Source organism: Taeniopygia guttata, chromosome 1 (assembly GCF_048771995.1).
Source record: "Taeniopygia guttata chromosome 1, bTaeGut7.mat, whole genome shotgun sequence".
Taxonomy (NCBI): Eukaryota; Metazoa; Chordata; class Aves; order Passeriformes; family Estrildidae; genus Taeniopygia; species Taeniopygia guttata.
Genome location: NC_133024.1, coordinates 18,428,960 through 18,446,669, shown reverse-complemented (window position 1 = coordinate 18,446,669; position 17,710 = coordinate 18,428,960). Strand labels below are relative to the sequence as shown.

General features: G+C 44.1%; 1 protein-coding gene across 1 annotated transcript in view; it reads left to right on the top strand.

Moving 5' to 3' along the window:
- Positions 1 to 10,613: 10,613 nt before the first annotated feature.
- FAM168A (family with sequence similarity 168 member A) overlaps positions 10,614 to 17,710 on the top strand; it is a gene marked incomplete at its 5' end in the record, with an annotated part of 85,272 nt that continues 78,175 nt past the window's right edge. The window contains 1 exon segment of the mRNA NM_001245197.1: positions 10,614 to 10,704.

Here is a 17,710-nt window from a genome sequence, read left to right as displayed (position 1 = left end):
TGTCTTCTTCCTTACTGTAGCCGAGCAAAGAGGTTTTTAACGATCTGGGCTTTTCTTAGTGTTAAAATTTACAGTACAGACACTTTCTAGAGCTAATTCTTGTGCATTCTGACGCAGCAGTGGTCATGATCGTGACAAGGACAATGATCTATACTCAGGGGACCAACAATTTGTTTCTCTCAGTGTCTCCAGAGTGACTGCAAAGAACTTGTTTTCCTCTGGGGAAAAAACCCAAACCTGCAGTAGGACCCATGGTGATAATCACATTAACAGTCCAGTGAGAGCAATTTGATGACATGTGACAGAATGTGGCATGCCAGGCCCTGTCAGTCTGGTAGTGGTGACAATCTGAGGACGCCGAGGAAGGCAGTGGGCAGGAGCTGACCCATGGAGTGGGATGAGGTGTTGGTCCATGCTTGGGGAATTGTGGTGGGTGTCCAATGGAAGCACTTCCAGTCCTGATGCAGAGGTGGGCACATGGTGATGCTTTGGAATCACTGGTGTTCATGGACACTTCTGTGCTGCTCTTTGTTCTTGCTGTTCTGGGCTTGCAGTCAAAATTTGGTGGTCACTAACATACTAATATTATCTTCCCATTATCCAGTGCAGGATTGCATTGTGTCCAGTTTCTCCTGGAGATGGTCTACACAGTGTTATCTGGGGTTTGTTGTCCCAGAGGTTTTGTTCTAAAGCCTTGTAGATTGCCATAGTGGCACAGGGACCATGTTGTCACTGTTGTGAGAAAGAGACAGACATTGATTATGTTGCTCTGAGGTGATTTATTCCCAATAAGTCCTTGTCTTGGCAGTCATCTGGTGATCTCAGCTCTCATGACAGTGATCCTTCTTCAGTATCTTTCCTGACAGCATTTTCCCGATTATTCCCCTGGTATTTGTTGTTGTTCTAGTGTCCCACTTGTTTTTAGCCACTTTTCTGGTTTTTGGTCTCTCTTCCCATGATGGTTCTCAAGGTCCTGCCAAATCACAGATCTCTACTCAGGAACCTTTCTGTGGAGGAACAGTGAATCTCTGGAGGAACTGCAGTGTGAGGTAGAAAGTGAAATTTAGGGCTTGTAATTCTTGCACATTCTCAGCATTGCTTTTCCCCCCCACTTTGTCCTGTTTACAGTGCAAATGGTTTCTGCAGGAGGGCCGTGGACATCTGCGAGTTTGGCTGTTTATTGCAGAAGGCTTTTAGTGGGTCAAGGAAGCACACAGAGGGGAGCTTTTGGAGTGGCCTGTGAAATGATTTTGCTTAGCTTTGTTTTAGCACTCCTTGCACAAACCTCTTCTCCCTCCCCTTAGGTCACAGCTTTCCAAGCTGTGCCAGCAAAAGCAGAGTCAGGCTCTGCTAAACTCAAAGCACAGGGCACATTTAATTTGCATTTGTGCAGAGGTGCTTAATTACAAACACCTCTCCTCCTGCCACAGTACTCCTGGTAGTTCCTTGATTGCTCCCAGTAGGGAGCTGAGCAGCTTTGAGGGTGGATGTTGTTCTCTTAGATTTAAGAAGGTTTTCCACATCCCAAGGAGTGCTGTGCTGTGAGGTGGATGAGTCAAGGTCAGTGGTTTGATGTTCCCAGAGGGCTGCTTATTACAAGATATAATAATGGAATCACAGAATATCCTGAATTGGAAGGGACCCACAAGGATCATTGTGTCCAAATCCTGGCCATGCTCAGGACAACCCCATGAATCCCACCCCAAGGATGTGTGTGAACCTCCCTGAGGGTTCACAGTGAGACCAACACTTCTAAACTCTCTCTCTCAAGGATTTGGTAGGTGGGGTAGCATGCACCATCTATAAATCCATGGATGAATTGGAAGGAAAACTTATGGTAAGACAGGAAAAACAACCCCAAACTTGAGCTATTGCCTGAGGAAACGTGGGAATCCCCATTAGAAAGATTTAGATTAGAGTACACATTTGCCAGGAGTTTGGCTCTTGGAATTCCATCAGGGAAGTCCCACGTTATCTTCTTCTAGAGAGTAAAAAACAAACAAAACACAACACCAAAAAAACCACCAAAACCCATCCTGAAAATACATTCCATATCTGTCTTATTTATATGCATAGACTTGGGCATCCTCTTGCAGTGAGAGATGGTCCCAGGATATTCCAGGTCCTACTTTGGACATGCAGGCCTTAGATCCCACTTGGAAATTGTCAGGGAAGTATTTTCTCCTGAAATACAAATATCCCCTTCTCACCCCCTCAAGAAGCATTAAAGCCTGTTTGGAGGAGTGAAAGTGCAGTACAACATTTAGTTATAAACTGAAGATTTTCAAGCTATGTTGACTTAGAGCATCTGCTAGTGAAACATGTCTGCTCTGCAGACAGTTTTTGTGCTTGTGCTGTGCAAGCACATTTCAAACAAGAACAGCAAATGTGCTGCTGAGAACAATCCAGCGGTGCTGCTTGGGTCATTTAGATGACTTAATAGGTCTTTTCTTTTTCTTTGCTGTCTGCATTAAATCAATGATTCATATAAATTATGCCAAAGGGAGTTAATAGTTATTGCATGGTATAAAAAGCTGCCAAACTAAGGGCAAAACTCTGATTGCAGTGCATGGAATAAAATGGAGCTGTGTTCTGATTGCTGAAAGCATAAAATGGCTGAACCTGTCACCCCTACCAGAACAGCCTGGACTGGAATTCCTGTGGAAACAACGGCAGCAAAGGAATTGTAGAAGCAAAGGTTTGGTGACTGTGGCATGTTTGAAGGTTTTGGTACATTTTGATGTCTTCAGAACACACAACAAACATTAAATGTGAACGAGCCAGCTCAAAGAACTGTGCTTCTCTGGTTCTGGGATCTGCAGAGGAATTTAGAAATTTAACTTTGTTGGTTCAGTGGGAGTTGAACTCCTAAATATCTTAATGAGAATGGACTGTGGTCTGTCTAATATGGTTTATTTCTCATATCTGCAAGAGAAATTGCAGATACCTTTCTCTCTTGTGGTCCCCCCAGCACGTTTTCAGGGCTGTTTGAAGAGGAATTGGTGCTTCTCTGGAGCTTGATTGTGGCTTTTCCAGATTTTCAAGGTTGGACTTCATGATCTTGTCTTTTCCAGCCTGAAGGATTCCATGGCTCTCAGAGGGAGGGTACAGCAAAGGCACTTGAAGACAAGCTCAGGTGCTACTCTTTGCTTTGGAATATTTCTCACTGTAGCCAGTGGAGAAGCAAAAGAGGATCTGTCATATGTTACTTAATTCTGATGTGCATTCTGCACTAAATCTGACACTTAGTCCCTTTCCTAGGGAAGCTGCATTTTACATGGAAGAAAGTAAAACAACGAGAAGTTCATGGAATCGTGGAATGGCTTGGGTTGGAAGGATCCTTAAAGCCCATCCAGTTCCAATCCCCTGCCATGGCAGGGATACCTCCCACTATCCCAGGTTGCTCCAAGCCCCATCCAGCCTGGCCTTGGACACTTCCAGGGATCCAGGGGCAGCCACAGCTTCTCTGGAAAACCTGTGCCAGCGCCTGCCCACCCTCACCGGAAAGAATTTGTTCCCAATATCCCATCTGATCCTGCTCTCTAGCAGTGGGAGGCCATTTTCCCTCGTTGAATAATGTGACAGTTGAAACACTGCCTGTTGTATGAAGGAGAATGGAAAAAGATACACTTTTAAGAATTGTTTGGAGCTAAGTCTGGGTTTTTTTCTGCAAATAAAAGTAGTTTTCAAATAGCACTGGGAAATAAAATAGAGGAATGTGTGGAATATGTAGGTCTGGGGTAGGATGGAGGAGGACAACATTGGGGAGATGTTAGCACAGAAAAGTGTTTGGAATGAAAAGGTGGATTTCTAGGAGCCAGTGGGAAAGTTCAGGAGCACCAACACACACCAGAAACCTGGGAAATGGCAGTGCCGGAAATGAGGAAATCCACACTCTGCAGTGACTAAAGAATTAATAAGGGACCATTTCTGGCCTGCTTGGTGACCTGACCCGACTGCAGGAACTAAATGTGTGGGGTAAGGATTAATGTGCCTTAGGCAAGGTCCGTGCTGGGATTGGAACAGGAAATGATTAAAGTCTTTTGCAAAAGCTGGAGGAAAGCTTGTTATTTTGCTCTAATATTATCAGGAATTTTTATAATCCATGTGCACTGTTGAGGAAGGTGAAGTATTTGAGTGTTGGGGGGCTCCCACCTATGATCTCTTTAAAAACTAGGGAATATTACTCTAAATTTTGGTGAATTTTCCACCAGCACTGTAATACGTAGCCCTGTGTGGCACAGGGAATTAAGTGAACAAAAATTAAGTCTACTGTGACAGAAATTGCCAATGACTTTTAAAGGAAGGAGAGATTGGGACTGCTTCAAACAAGTGCTTAATAAACCCCAGTGAAAGCAATGTTGACTTAACTCATTTTTAATTGCTTTTAAGCTCTTAAGTGAGTTTGTTATTGAAAGTAATTAAAGGCCTTGAAAGATTGTTGGGAACTTTGGGAGCACCTCTATGGAAAGGCAGTTACTCACCTTAAAATAATTTTTACTGCTACGTAATCTGTCTGAATCGCTCAATTAATTCCTTAATGAAGTGTGGTTCAGCGCAGAGATGCTGCTCAGGTATGGCAGAATGTGTGTGCCTTGGGTATAATGGAAGGCAAAACACCTGATAAATAGTCAATTGTTGCTTTGAGAAACTTTATGGATAAATAAAAAAATACCAGTCAGTTTTGTGAAACCCTTTTTTGACCAGGACTCCTTTTCCCAAGACATACATGATATCTGGAATGGGTGAATTTTTTAGAGCTGAAAGGTTTCCTTGCAGAATCACAGTTTAAACAATGTTTTCATCAGTGTGGCTCAGTTGGTTTCTCAGATGGAAATAACTCCAGCAGGAAGTGTCTCTGTCAATACAACAATCTCCAAATTGATTTTGTTGTCATGTTTCCATTGAGGACGGTAGAGAAAAGATTTCAACTCTGCCTTGTGTGGCTGCAGTGGAAAAACATCCTGAAGGGGTCTAGGGCTGTTCTTAACCTGGAATTCAGGTAGAGAGAGAGGATTCTGCCCCTGAGCTCAGGTGAGACCCTGCCTGCAGAGCTGCCCCAGCCTTGGGGACACAGCAGCAGCACCTGGAGCTGCTGGAGAGAGCCCAGAGGAGGCCCCGGAGCTGCTTCAGGGCTGGAGCCAGGCTGGGAGAGCTGGGGGTGCTCACCTGGAGAGGAGAAGGCTCCAGGGAGCCCCTTTATGTACTGGAAGGGGCTCTCAGTGCTTAATTTCTGTGCTCTGTTAGCAGTAGTATCTGTCTCCCCAAACTCTGCTACTCAGCAGTGCATTGAGCTGAATGATTCTGATATTCCAGTTACTCAGAGTTTGGAGATTGAAGAAAAACCCTTTCCTAAAGATGGCCCGTGTAAATTGAAGTAGATTATTAAACCAGACTAGAATTTACTGCCCTTTGCTTTTCTAAACACAATGAAGTGAAAATCAAGAATGAGGGGCATTTATCTTCAGTGTGTATTTTTCTGGATTACAAACTTTGGCAGATGTGGTGCAGAGTGATATTTCTTGGCAAACTGGCATGTTTGAAAGACTGGCCGTAGAGAAATGAGTCTCTTTTAAATAGAGCTAAATATAAAAGCAAACCAGCTCTCATTCTGTTTAAGTCTCTCGTATCTGCTGGTAGGAGTTCAGATTAGAGCGTCTGACTGAAATATCTTGAATCCACCCATCCTGCTCCTCCGGCACCTGAAATCCAGGGCTTGGCAGGAGCAGGAAGCCCCGTGCTGATATTTCAGTAGCAGTTGTCCTTTTACTGCTCTTTGGCTCCAAAAGCAACCCCTCCAGTTTTCCAGGGGGTTAGACTTTTTTTTTTTTTTAATCAGTGACTGTGAGTAAGTAAAAATGCAGATGGGATTTGCTGCTTTTCCTAAGTTCTGGCCTTCTGCTGGCATCCTCCAGGTGGGAAAGTTATTCTAAGGATACAGTAGAAGGATATCCTTGATCCTGCATGTAAAAAATGAAGGAGGATCTTGGGATATTTAATACTCTGGAGTTTCAAGAAGCTAATTTCAGAAGCTCATTGCACGCCTGCAGATGTTGAGTCATTGTGTGTTGTTGCATGGAGTTTTCCTAGAGGGATGTTTTCCCATTGTGGATGTGTTGAAGGTGCTGATGAAGCACATGGCCCTTTTCACCCTCGTCCTTAAAAACTCCTTTCCCTCCTGACTGGCCAAAGCCATTGCTGGTGACTCCCAACAATTCCAATTCTTCCACTAGCTGAGTGCTGGAGATGTGTCTTTGGCAGGAGGAAGCTCAGGAGCTGGAGGCAGCCCTGGGAACCTTTCCCTCCTGAGCATCATCAGTGTTTGGGGAATCCAGGGATGAATTCCTGCTGGTGCTGCCCCTCTTGCTCCATGCCAGTTCTGGCTGTGTCCTGTATTTCCTAACTCTAGGGTGAAGCTGTCCCTGGGAGCTTCCTTCCTTCTGTGCCTGTTCCCGGTGCTGGGCTCCCTGGGCTCTACTGGTCCAGCTCTCCCAGGGCCAGCAGTGAGCCAGATCAGGGAACAGCAAACCCCGGTTATTTTTAACCTGGATCCCTTCCCTAATCCAGGTCTCAGTACAGCTCTGGGCCAGTCCTGATGGCACAAAGGCAACTGCCAGTTTTTAAGGAGAGGAAAGAGAGGAAGGTGCTTCCAGCCAGGAATGACCCTGTGGTTTCCTGCAATGTTCTCTGCCTTCCAAAATTATTTCTTTCCATGCCTTTATTTCCTGCTAGGTATTTGCACAGATGTTTTCACTTCCAGTTGCTCCAGGTGGATTTTTTTTTTAAAATGTGCCCTGAGCAGAATGGAACTTAGATCCATTCCAGATAATCTGTATGTATTCACTAACATTTTGCCCTATTCTTCCAGAATTTAGGTCCTAAGTGCATTAGGCTCCACCTCTTGGTGGTGTCTGCTTGCTCATGGCTTAACACTGCACCCTTCACTATTGCCTTTAAATTCTGTTTCTTTAATTCCATTCCCTGTGTTGAATAAAGGTGTCTGAATTAATCTTCACAATGAACCTACCAGGGCTTTTCCCAATGTCCATATAGATCCCCGTTAATCCTTCTTTTGTAATGCAGGGAAGGCTTATGTTGGAGTGTTTTGCTTTGATTTTTTTTTTTTTTTAAATAGAGGAAAAGGCCACACTGAGGCTGCTTTCACTGAAAGGTTTATTTTTATTTCTAAGACAACAGCTGCATATAATTTTTAATGTTGCACTTATTGGAGGTTGACTGTTGTGAGCAGTACAATCAATATTTCCTTCAATTAACAATAATCTTAGCTAATGAAATTGTTTTCATTACAAAGTAGTTTGTGACTTAGAAACCCCGAGGGGCCTTATAATATATAACTTGCACAAGTGAAAATAATTATTCCAGAGTCAATTCTAGAAGAAGTTTAGGAAAATTGTTGAAAACAGGCAGTAAAGAAAGTGAACATTGACTTTTGGGGAACTTTTCCCTTTCCATTTTGTGGGGTTTGGTTATTCAGAGGGCTAAACCCAAAATGTTGTGGAATAGGATTTAACCCTGCAGAATGTCAGACATTTGCTGAATGTTTTTATCTTCATTTGATAAGCAGTTGTGGAATGTATTTTTTTTGCTACCACTATTTTATCAGAACCCTCTGCAATCTACCAAAGCAGGTGTTTTAATCACCACATCTTAATTAACTCAATCTATTTTATAATCCATCTACCCAGCTCCTATTACTGGAGTCCAGTTCTGTGGAAAGAAGGAAAAGAAGGGATTAAAAGAGAAATACAGAAGAATAATTGTAGTAAGATCATCACTGAAGTGTAGCTACTAAAACAAAAGAAGAAAACTAAATGTGGGGCATAGGAAGGAGGATAGAATTAAAAAGGAGGATAGAATTAAAAATCTTGTTTTGCTGCTTGAAATAGCATGTGGAGTTGATGAAGATACCATGGAATGAGCTTCCCTACTTAGTAGCTGCAGTAATCTTAGGAAATATTAAGGGATTTAATCTCTTTCATAGCAAGAAGAAAGTGGGAAGGGAAGGAGGAATTCTGGGCTGCAGGAACCTGCTTTGGTGTCTTTGCTTGACTTGCTAAGAAGGATGGAGAGAGACTTTTTATAGGAGCTTGCAGTGACAGGACACAGGGAGTGGTGTCCCACTGCAGAGGGCAGGGTTAGATGGGATATGGAGAAGGAATTCTTGGCTGTGAGGGTGGTAAGGCCATGGCACAGGTTGCCCCACAGAGGGCAGGGCTGGTTTTTTCTGTGTTCTTGAAGTTTTCCCTGACTAAATCCCAGATCACACTCTTGATGAGCAAGGCTGTGCCCACAGGACTTCTCAGCTTTGTGCTATTTGCCTAGATTTTCCAAAGGCATACCTTCTCACAAATTCATTTGGTTTTTCTTGTTCTTTAATGAATGCCTTTGCACTTCCACTCAAAGACACTGATTGGGACTGATTGTTTTTCTGCAAATACATCCAAATTTGGTCAATCCTGACTGTTCCCTGCCAGTTTTTGAGTGGTGGCAGAGGGCAGGGATGTGTGCTGGCAGCTGGACAGCCTCCTTCTCTGCAGCTTTTCACAGCTTCTCTCTGCAGCAGCAGTATCCACTCTCTCTGAACTGAATCATTTTGACTTCTGGTCAGGAAAAGACAGAAAAGGAGCCAAAAAAATCCAAAACAGGGTTAATCTCCTGCGTGGCAGCACAATGGGAGCAGGTGTTGATGCTGTTGCAGCTAAAGAAAAGTATAGCACCAAGGTTAAGCACCAAGGTTAATGAGAGGTGGGGACTGTTCTTCTCCCTCTCTGTAGCAGCCAGAGCTGAACAAAAGGGGGAATGTTTGGAGAATCCCTCAGCATTAAAGGCTGTGGCAGTGCTGTCCTCCTGCCAAATCCTGGAAACCCTCTGGATGTTCAGCACCATTGGACACTCACCTTTAGTGCTTGTCAGCAAGAGCTATGGACTTCCTTGGTTTATACAAACATGAGGATGTGAAAATACCCCAAAATGGGGACTTGGAGCAAACTGAGGTATCAAAGCAGCTCTGAAATGAAATAATAATGGTGAAGGTGTGGGGATTGAGGTGTGAAAGCAGCAGAAGGAGTGGTTGGTGATCCCGTGGTTGATGCTGAGCCTGGTGCAGCAGGCAAAGCTTGCTTTCCCAAAGTCCAAGGGGGGAGGAAGACATGAGGGAGGTGGTTTTCTCCCCCATTTGCTTGAACACTTATTTTCAGCTTCTTTCTTGCCACAAAAGGAGTAATTTGTTTAATTTTACAAAATGTTACTGAAGCTGTTGGAAGTGGAGCTGCAGCCCACGTCTTCTTAATAAATGAGTGTGTGTATTCCTGGAAGGAAGTTAAAATGGGGCTGTGTTATATTTGGTACCTCCTGAAGTACTGAGGCTACTTTGAGTACAGAATGTGCTCTGAGAAAGACTAATTTGCCACTGCAGAGCCTGATGGGATGAGATTTGTCAAGTCCCTGTCTCTGCTGAAATTCACTTACGCTTTCCTCTCTCTCCTGAAGATATTTTAGGGTTCCATCTCTGAATTGGAGGGGCATAAAAACAAGTCAAAAAACCTGAAACCAGAATTAAATTCCAAGCAATGAATATGCTTGTTATAATGTAGAAATACAGAAGTCAAGCACCCATGGAGGCAACAGGTGGAGAGGTTCCTGACCCGTTTTCCTCAGTGTGCTCATGTTCCTGCTAGCACCAGGGTTGGGATTACTGGGACATTGGAGCATCAGCAGGGTGGGTTTTGACTTCTCTCCAAGGATGCCATCTCTCATGGCAGGTGGTGGTTTCCTGCAGGAGGCAGGAAGAAGACAGATTCAGTAAAAATGAAGATTTTACTATTTTCTCTTCATTTACAAATTCACGCTGTTTCATTAGCTGGCTGGAATGGTGTGGTGGTGTCATTCTACAGGGAAAGGTGGGCTGTACCAGCACTCCATAAAAAAACCTCAGTTGTTTTACTGGATTCAATGTTTTCTGCCTCCTGCTTTCTCCCTCAGAGTGTTTTTTGAGTGAATGTAAACTAATACAGGATCAGTGGTTAGAAACCATGAAAAAATATTTAATGTAAACCTTTTGGTACTGGGTTGATTAAAATAAACAACTGTTCCGAGGAGCTGGTCCTGCTAATGGGAACAGTAGGGTTTCTGTTCCTCCCTATAATGCATAAAGCATGTGGAGTGCCTTGAGAGCTTTTTTTGGGTCCTGCACTTCATTTTGAGGGATTTCATTTTCAGTTTTCAGAGCTGTTGTGTCAGCTGGGAAGGGAGGATGTAGGAGTAACATGTAAAACTTAGGCTAAAACCTGTTTAGTCCCAAATCCTGACACATAGCTGGTAAACAAGTATTTAAATGAAAGCTTGGACTTTGTTTTTCTCCCTCTGGAAAGCTGGGAGGGCCTTGGTTGTATTGCCAGCTCTGGTATCCCTTCCCTCTCCTTGTATCCTGTGGCTCCAGTGCTCCTCCTTTTTTTGCCTGCATTTCTTACATGTCCCATCTCTCCTTCTGCTCCAGTGGAGGTGAAGACCACTCTGAGCTGGGAAGAGCCGTGTTTTCTTCCAGCAGGTTTTCCACAGAGCCTCACGGGTGTTTTTCTCTCTCTGTCCTTGCTGCTGCAGAGCTCTGGAATGCTGTGAAGACTCCCTGCCCAGGCACACTCCTCTCCGGATTATCTCCATCCCAAGGAAGCTCGTATCCAAGAGGTATCTGTTCATCCTCTCTTTGTGCCCTTCAGTTTTAGCTGCTCCTCCCAAAACCCTTTCCCTGCTCCTTCCAGACAGGAAAGCCTTGGATGCTGTGGAGATTGCAGCTGTTGCTGTTTGATATGGTTTGGACTCTTTCACTTTGCTACAGAAGCACTTTACATTCTCAAATGAGAAGTGATTTCTGGGTCGAGAAATGCGTAAGCTGAAGCTCCAGCAACACTTTGTGCCTGGTGTGTTTTATTGTGTGGATTTAGAAAGTTTATAAACATCAGGTCTTCCGCAGCCTGAGTAAAACACACAGTACTTATGTGCTGCTCCTATAAAGAATTGTGAGAGGGATTCTCTTTTTAGTGTTTATTATTCTTAATATCTTCCTAGTAAATCATATATTCTTGTTTTGTATTAAAAAGGAGACTTGTGTTCATTAGCTGGGTCAAAATTCCCTGGGTTGATACAGACACCATTCCTGATACAAAATTCTGTCATTTGCCTGGAGACAGGCAAATTGTTTTCTAATAGTGTCTATTTCTTGGGAGAAGAAAGCTGGAAACAATGTTTTCAGATAGAAACTTTGCAGTGTAATTTGGTTGGAGCAGTTTCTATCTTAACTCCTTATTTTGGTTTATAGAGCCCAGCAGGATGAGACCTGAGCAGGTCAAGCCCTTTGAGCATGTACATATATATATGTGTGTGTGTATATATATATATATATATAAAAGATAATTTAATATGTTGTAACAGTGGGAGAACGTGATCTACAGGAGCTGTGAAATAAGAACATGCTCCCGCAGGAAATCCCTCTCGAAAGTATGCTGGGAAAATGTTCCTGTGTGCCTGCCCTTCAGTTTTCCCTTAGGGAATCACACTTTCCTGTTGGGCAGAGAAGACACAGGGGTGGCTGAAGTGTCTGTCTGACCCCATCCAGCTGTTCTTGTGCAGGAATATGGAAAAACCAGGCTTGACTCTATTTTTTTTCCATTTTATATGTTTTGCTGCTCGCTTAATGACATGAACTTTAAATGTCAGCTGCTCTTGGGTCTGCCACACTGTGTTGGGATCAAACCTTTGGGCACACTCTAACCCTTATCCTCACAATAATTTAGCACTCCAGCCCTGCTTTGGGGAAAACTGCCCTAAATCAATGCCTCCTCTTTGGTACAGATAAAATCCAATATTTCTTCCTCTCCCACCACCCCAGCTTAGGTGGGATGAGAGAGAAAATGCCAGGGATTTCAGAAAAGCTTTTCCTTGCTTCTGCCAGCCTTGAGGCAACAACAGCAGTCCTCTGTCCATCTTCTGCTTCCCCTTTTTCCTCTCTTCATGCTAGAAAAAAGGATAAATTTAAAAAAAAAAAAAAAAAAAAAAAAAAGAGGCTTTGAAGCTTCTCCTATCCCTTTTTTTCTGTATATTTTCCCCCATTTGGGCTGTGTAGCTTTTTTGGGATCTGTGAAGCAGAAGTCCAGGGCTGTGGAAGAGGAGAGGCAAAGCCAAGGGTGGGTTTGGTGGGTGCAGAGGTGGGAGAAGGGGCATAAAGTAAGACTGGAACTGATGGGTGGGAGATCCAGAGAACAAGATTGTGTTTCAAGAGGGAATATGTGAAGTGTTGGCTTTGCACAAGAAGGCTCCTGCTCCAAAGGCTCCTGGTCCAATCTAGCTCCAGATGAAGAAATTTGAAGCTCAAGAGTGGAATTGATGGAGCCTGTGGAGACTTGACTGACCAAGCAGATCAAGTTTGCTCTCCAGGCTGTGATTGCCTTGCTGGTGATCTCCAGCAAATATTTTCTTTTGGGTGACTTTATCTTGAGTTGAACTGTCAGTGTTCATTCAGAAATCAAAAGATGGAGGAAATTGAGTTAAACTTGAATGTGTGAGTTCTCTGTGTCTTAGCTTACTTAGGTTGTTTCTTGCTTGGGAAATACCCCACTTCCCCATATCCTACTTGAAATTCCAGCAATTAAATAGTTAAACGTGGTGTGTGTGTGTGTGTGTGTGTGTGTGTGTGTGTGTGTGTAAAATCCATGTGTTTCTATAAATACCTCTCTTATCTCTGTAATGGTTTGGTTTGATGTAAATATTTTTAAATGTGCTTTTTTGTTAGGCTGGTTTTTATCCAGTGTGTGTGAGTGGAATTTGGAACTGAGCCTGGACTTTATACTTCTGCTTCTCAATGTTTCTGAACTCGTGGAAAATTCCTGGACTTTAAGTCTCCTGAGCATTTCTGCTGGTTTGGTGGGCTCTTCACTGGGCTGGGTATGCACTGAATCCAGAGCTGAACTGGAGCATTTTGCCACCAGCTCTTGGACACTTCAATGCTGTTGGGAACATAATTTAGTGAATTTTTTTAGCTCAGGAGCAAATCCTTTGTTCACAGATCTGACGTTTTCCTGCATTGCCAGCTCTGTTTTGGGGAACAAAATTCCTTTCAGAGAACATGTGATACGGAAAACGATTTCTGTCAAGCCAAGTTTTGTGCTGCATCCAGCTATCCAGCTCTGGGGCCCCCAACATCAGGAGGACTGGAGAGAGTCCAGAAGAGGCCCCGGAGCTGCTCCAGGGCTGGAGCCAGGTTGGGAGAGCTGGGGGTGCTCACCTGGAGAGGAGAAGGCTCCAGGCAGAGCTCAGAGCCCTTGCAGGGCCTGGAGGGGCTCCACGAATTGGAGAGGGACTGGGGACAAGCGGTGGAGGGACAGGACACAGGGAATGGCTCCCACTGTCAGAGGGCAGGGTTAGATGGGATATTGGGAAGAAACTGTGGCAAAAACATTTTAAAAGGGGATTTTTTAGAGGAGTGGATCTGACTCAAAAATATTTGAAAGAGTGTTGCCTAGGATGAAATGCTGGGTCATTAATCTTTATAAATTCATCACCTTATACAAGGAGGAAGTTGCCCTGTGTGATCTATTACAGTGTATTTAGGTACGTCATAGAATCCCCAAATGTTTTGGGTTGGAATGGACCTTAAAGCCCATTCAGTGCCATGGGCAGGGACACCTTCCACTATCCCAGGTTGCTCCAACCTGGCTTGGAATACTCCCAGGGATCCAGGAGCAGCCACAGCTTCTCAGGGCAGCCTGTGCCAGGGCCTGCCCACCCTCACAGGGAAGGATTTCTTCCTAAGACTCATTCTAAACCTCTCTGTCAGTTCAAGAGAAGGCTTCACTCCCCCTTGTCCTGTCACTCCAGGCCCTTGTAAAGAGTCTGTCTTCATCTTTCCTGTAGGTTCCCTTCAGGTCCTGGAAGGTCACAATTAGGTCACCCCAAAGCTTTTCTTTTCCAGGCTGAGCAATCCCAAATCTCCCAGCAGAGCTGCTGCACCCCTCTGATCACCTTGGTGCCTTGTCTGGATCTGCTCCAACTGCTCAGCAGCAGCAGCATGCTCGGTTCAAGGGCTCTGTGGCTGAGGTGAGCTTATGGGAAACATCCTCCCTGTCCCTCCCACCTTTCCACAGCGCCTTCCCGCAGTGTTCTCCACATTCCTGCCCTGACAAAAGCCATGCTGGAAGCAGGGGCCTTTCTCTCAGATGTATAATTCAGCCCCTCTTCCCAGCGTGCCAGCCTTGTTTGTGTTGATGAATGAATGTTCCCTGTGTACAGGCTGCAGATTACTCTGCTCCTGGAGTACAGTCCTGCTCAATGTACCTGGTTCTGATTAAGTGCATTTGAATTTGGGAGTGTGCTTAATGAGCTACACCTTTCACAGATTCTTTTGTTAATTCAGAAAAGCTGCCTGCTCTGATTTATGGCGCCAAAAGGGGTAAACTGCCATTAAAAGCATTAATTAGTCTTGGTTGACTGCACAAAGAATAGACTTGATGTGAGCCAGTTTTTGATTTCACCCTTTGATTTTTGCCTAAGCTTGTTAGAGGGTCTGTGTCTCTGGCTTCTCATGCTGGATTGTATAATTGGAATTTTGTGTGAAATTCTTGGGCTGAAGGAGCGAGAGCCAATTATAATCAATAAAGTTGTAAGGCAATTGGGCAGAACTTTGCAGATAGTTTAGTACAGAAGTGTTCCTTTTTAACATGTGGAAGTGATAACTTGGGTTTGTCAGATTGGCAGGAACGATATCCTGAGGGTTTGCTGTGAGCCCTGGGCATGTTGGTAAACCTCAGGAAGGAAAATATTCTCGGGAGCCTTGGATCTGCCCACTGTGCAGTGCTTCAGCTGCGTGTGAATCCCAGAATCCCAGAATGGCTGGGCTTGGAAGGGACACAGAGGTCATCTAGTCCAACCTCATTGCTCAAGCAGGATCCCCAAGAGCAGGTAACCCAGGATTGTGTCCACTATCCTTGGGATTGTGAGTTTTGACTATCCCCAGGGAAGGAGACTCCACACCCCCTCTGGGCAGCCTGCTCCAGTGCATGGTCACCTCACAGCAAAGTTCTTCCTCTCGTCCAGATGGAACTTATTTTATTCCAGTTTCTTCCCATTGCCTCTCGTCCTGTTGTACCACTCTGCAGAGCCAGGTGGTAGCACTGGTGGTTTTTTCTTTTCCTCTACCTCTTTATCCATTTTCTACAGGCTAATTGGAAAAAAACCAAAAAAGCCCTAAACCCTGAAACATTGTTTGTGTTGTATCCTTGGAAATCCTATATTATATTGATGAATGTATTTCAGTGTCTGGTAGTTCCTGTACTTCTCAGTTCTGGCCATCAACTCTCCACACAAAAGTTTGAAAATTAATTGAAATGCAAATCGTAGCCTAAGTTCCAGTAGACTTTCCATAATTATGCTTGACTGCAAAAAAACAATTCCATTGCTATAATTTTGGTAATTGCCTCTGGTCTGTCTGAGAATTAAGATTTCCCTCTGTCTGTATAAAGTTTCCTTCTCTCTTAGATATTATCACATTAAATGCTCCATAAAAAGAAGGTTGGATTGGACTTAAATCCCAACTTGTCCTTAAGGAGCCAACAGTTGGATCTTCCATCTCTGCCTTAATTTCCTGGAAGAACTAGAAGGTTCCTTCTCCCTTCCTTCTTCCTGGATGCCTGGAGAGATGATGGTGGTACCATAGGACTTTGGAGTATTGAACTGGAAATATCCTCTGGATATTCAGGGAGATGGGAACTGCCTTTAAAACACATTTTTAGTAAAAATTGGTTCCTAACAGCAGCACAGATCTGAAATGACAAATATCTTTAGAGGCATGGAGGTATTTAAGAGCTATATTCCCTCCTGCCTTCTCTGAACACATGCAAGTCCTTGGGGCAGCGAGTTTCCAGCATCTGCCGTGTTTGGCAGATGGATTTTTGGGTAAGAGTGAAAGCCTTTGAGCTTCTGTTTAGTTTTTCAGTCTCAGTTCAGCACATCCTTGGAGAGGAGTCCATCATGTTGGAAGCACTGGAACAACCAGGGAAGTGGGAGCTCCCCCTCTCTTCACAGCCACAGCCTGGGCTTGGTTATTCCCAGCTCCCACAAATGTTCCCAGCTTTGTCTCTCCATTATTTATTTTCCTTTCCCATTGAAGGAAGAGGTTCTTTCCAGAATGAGAAGCATTAAATTGACTTAAATGCTTTGTTTGCCAAAGTAGCTCTTTGAAGTAGATCTTTCAAGTTTCTTGTGTGATCTGGGGTTTGATGAGACACATTTTTAACCCAGCAATCTCATAGTAAGGGAGGAAGGGAGGGTGGAAGGAAGAGAATGAACCTTCCAGTTCTGCCAGTTTTGATCCTAACTCACACAGTTTCCATATTCCCTTTTAACACTTGACTTGTGCTGGAGCATCCAGACGTTGCGGGGTGATCCGTGGGATCAGCAGGATCTCACTGGTCAGCTTTTCCAGGCATGTCTCCACCATTAAGTCTCAAACTGGAAAGGTAATCCCCTTGGGAGGCTTGACCTACTCTTCAAATTACTTTCTCCTGTTCTTTTGAGACCTTGGGTTTTATTCGGATGGCTTTTTCCTCCTCATCAAGGCATCCCATTTAATTGCTGTGACTGCCAGGCAGAAACCTCACTCTCACTCTTACAGACCTCCTTTTCTTCAGCTCCTTCATAATAAAGTGGTTTTTGGAGCAGGGCCAGACCTGTAGCCCAAAGTGTCTTCTGGTTGCATATCAAACAAGGGACAGCACAGCCAGATTGCTTCCCTAATCCCTCTTCCCATAGACAGAGGTGTCAGCACTGTCTAGACATTGGTGTTCCATGTGCTCATTCAAGGCTGAAGGTTCCCCCTCTCTCCTTTTCATCCCACATAATTGTCCTCAAAGCCTCCTAATCTGCCATTGCTCAGTGGATGAAATCCCCCATACAATTTGGCATTGATGTGTCCACTTTGGGAGTAGGTGGTCTGTGCCCCTTTGGAGCAGAGTCAGTAAAACAGGATGAGTGAGCTCCTGCTGCTGTACTGACCAAGCATTTAAAATCTCTTTTTTCCCCATATTCATGCTGTATCCAGTCAGGAGATATTACACAGCAGCTGTTCTAAAACTTTTATATTTCTTTTATGGTTGTTAAATGCCTTTCTTTGCAGCTTTTCCATGGGGGAGTGGGTCCTTACGAACTACAGATTTGGAGTAGGAAAAGGAACAGTTCAGCTGGTTTCCTGGTCCTTTGAAATTTTCCTTCTACTGATGGCAGGTTTTGACCTCTTCTTTCTTTGGAAGTGTTCTGCTGGGAAGTTTAGTTAATGGGAGATCATTAGGCTCCTGTTTAGCCTTGGATGTGTTCTGGTTGTGTAATGGAGAGGTTAGGTACAAAAAAATTAGGAAAACTGAAGACAAATTGATAACAGAGCAAAATCACAAATTCTTTCTGCCCAGAGTTCTCTCTCATTTTGGAGTTCCTTACAACCCTTTTGGGAAAGAAATTTTCCCTGGTTGCAGAGCCTGACTCCTCCAGCTGCCCTCTCCTGTCAGGACACTGTGGCTGAAAATTCCTTGGCACTTCAGCATGCTCCCGGTGCCTGTCTGTCAGTCTTTCTGGCTGTCACAGCTGGGAACAAGGAGAATCGTTGTGTTTTGTGTTCTATACAGCTGAGTGTGTCATTTCAAGTTAAAAA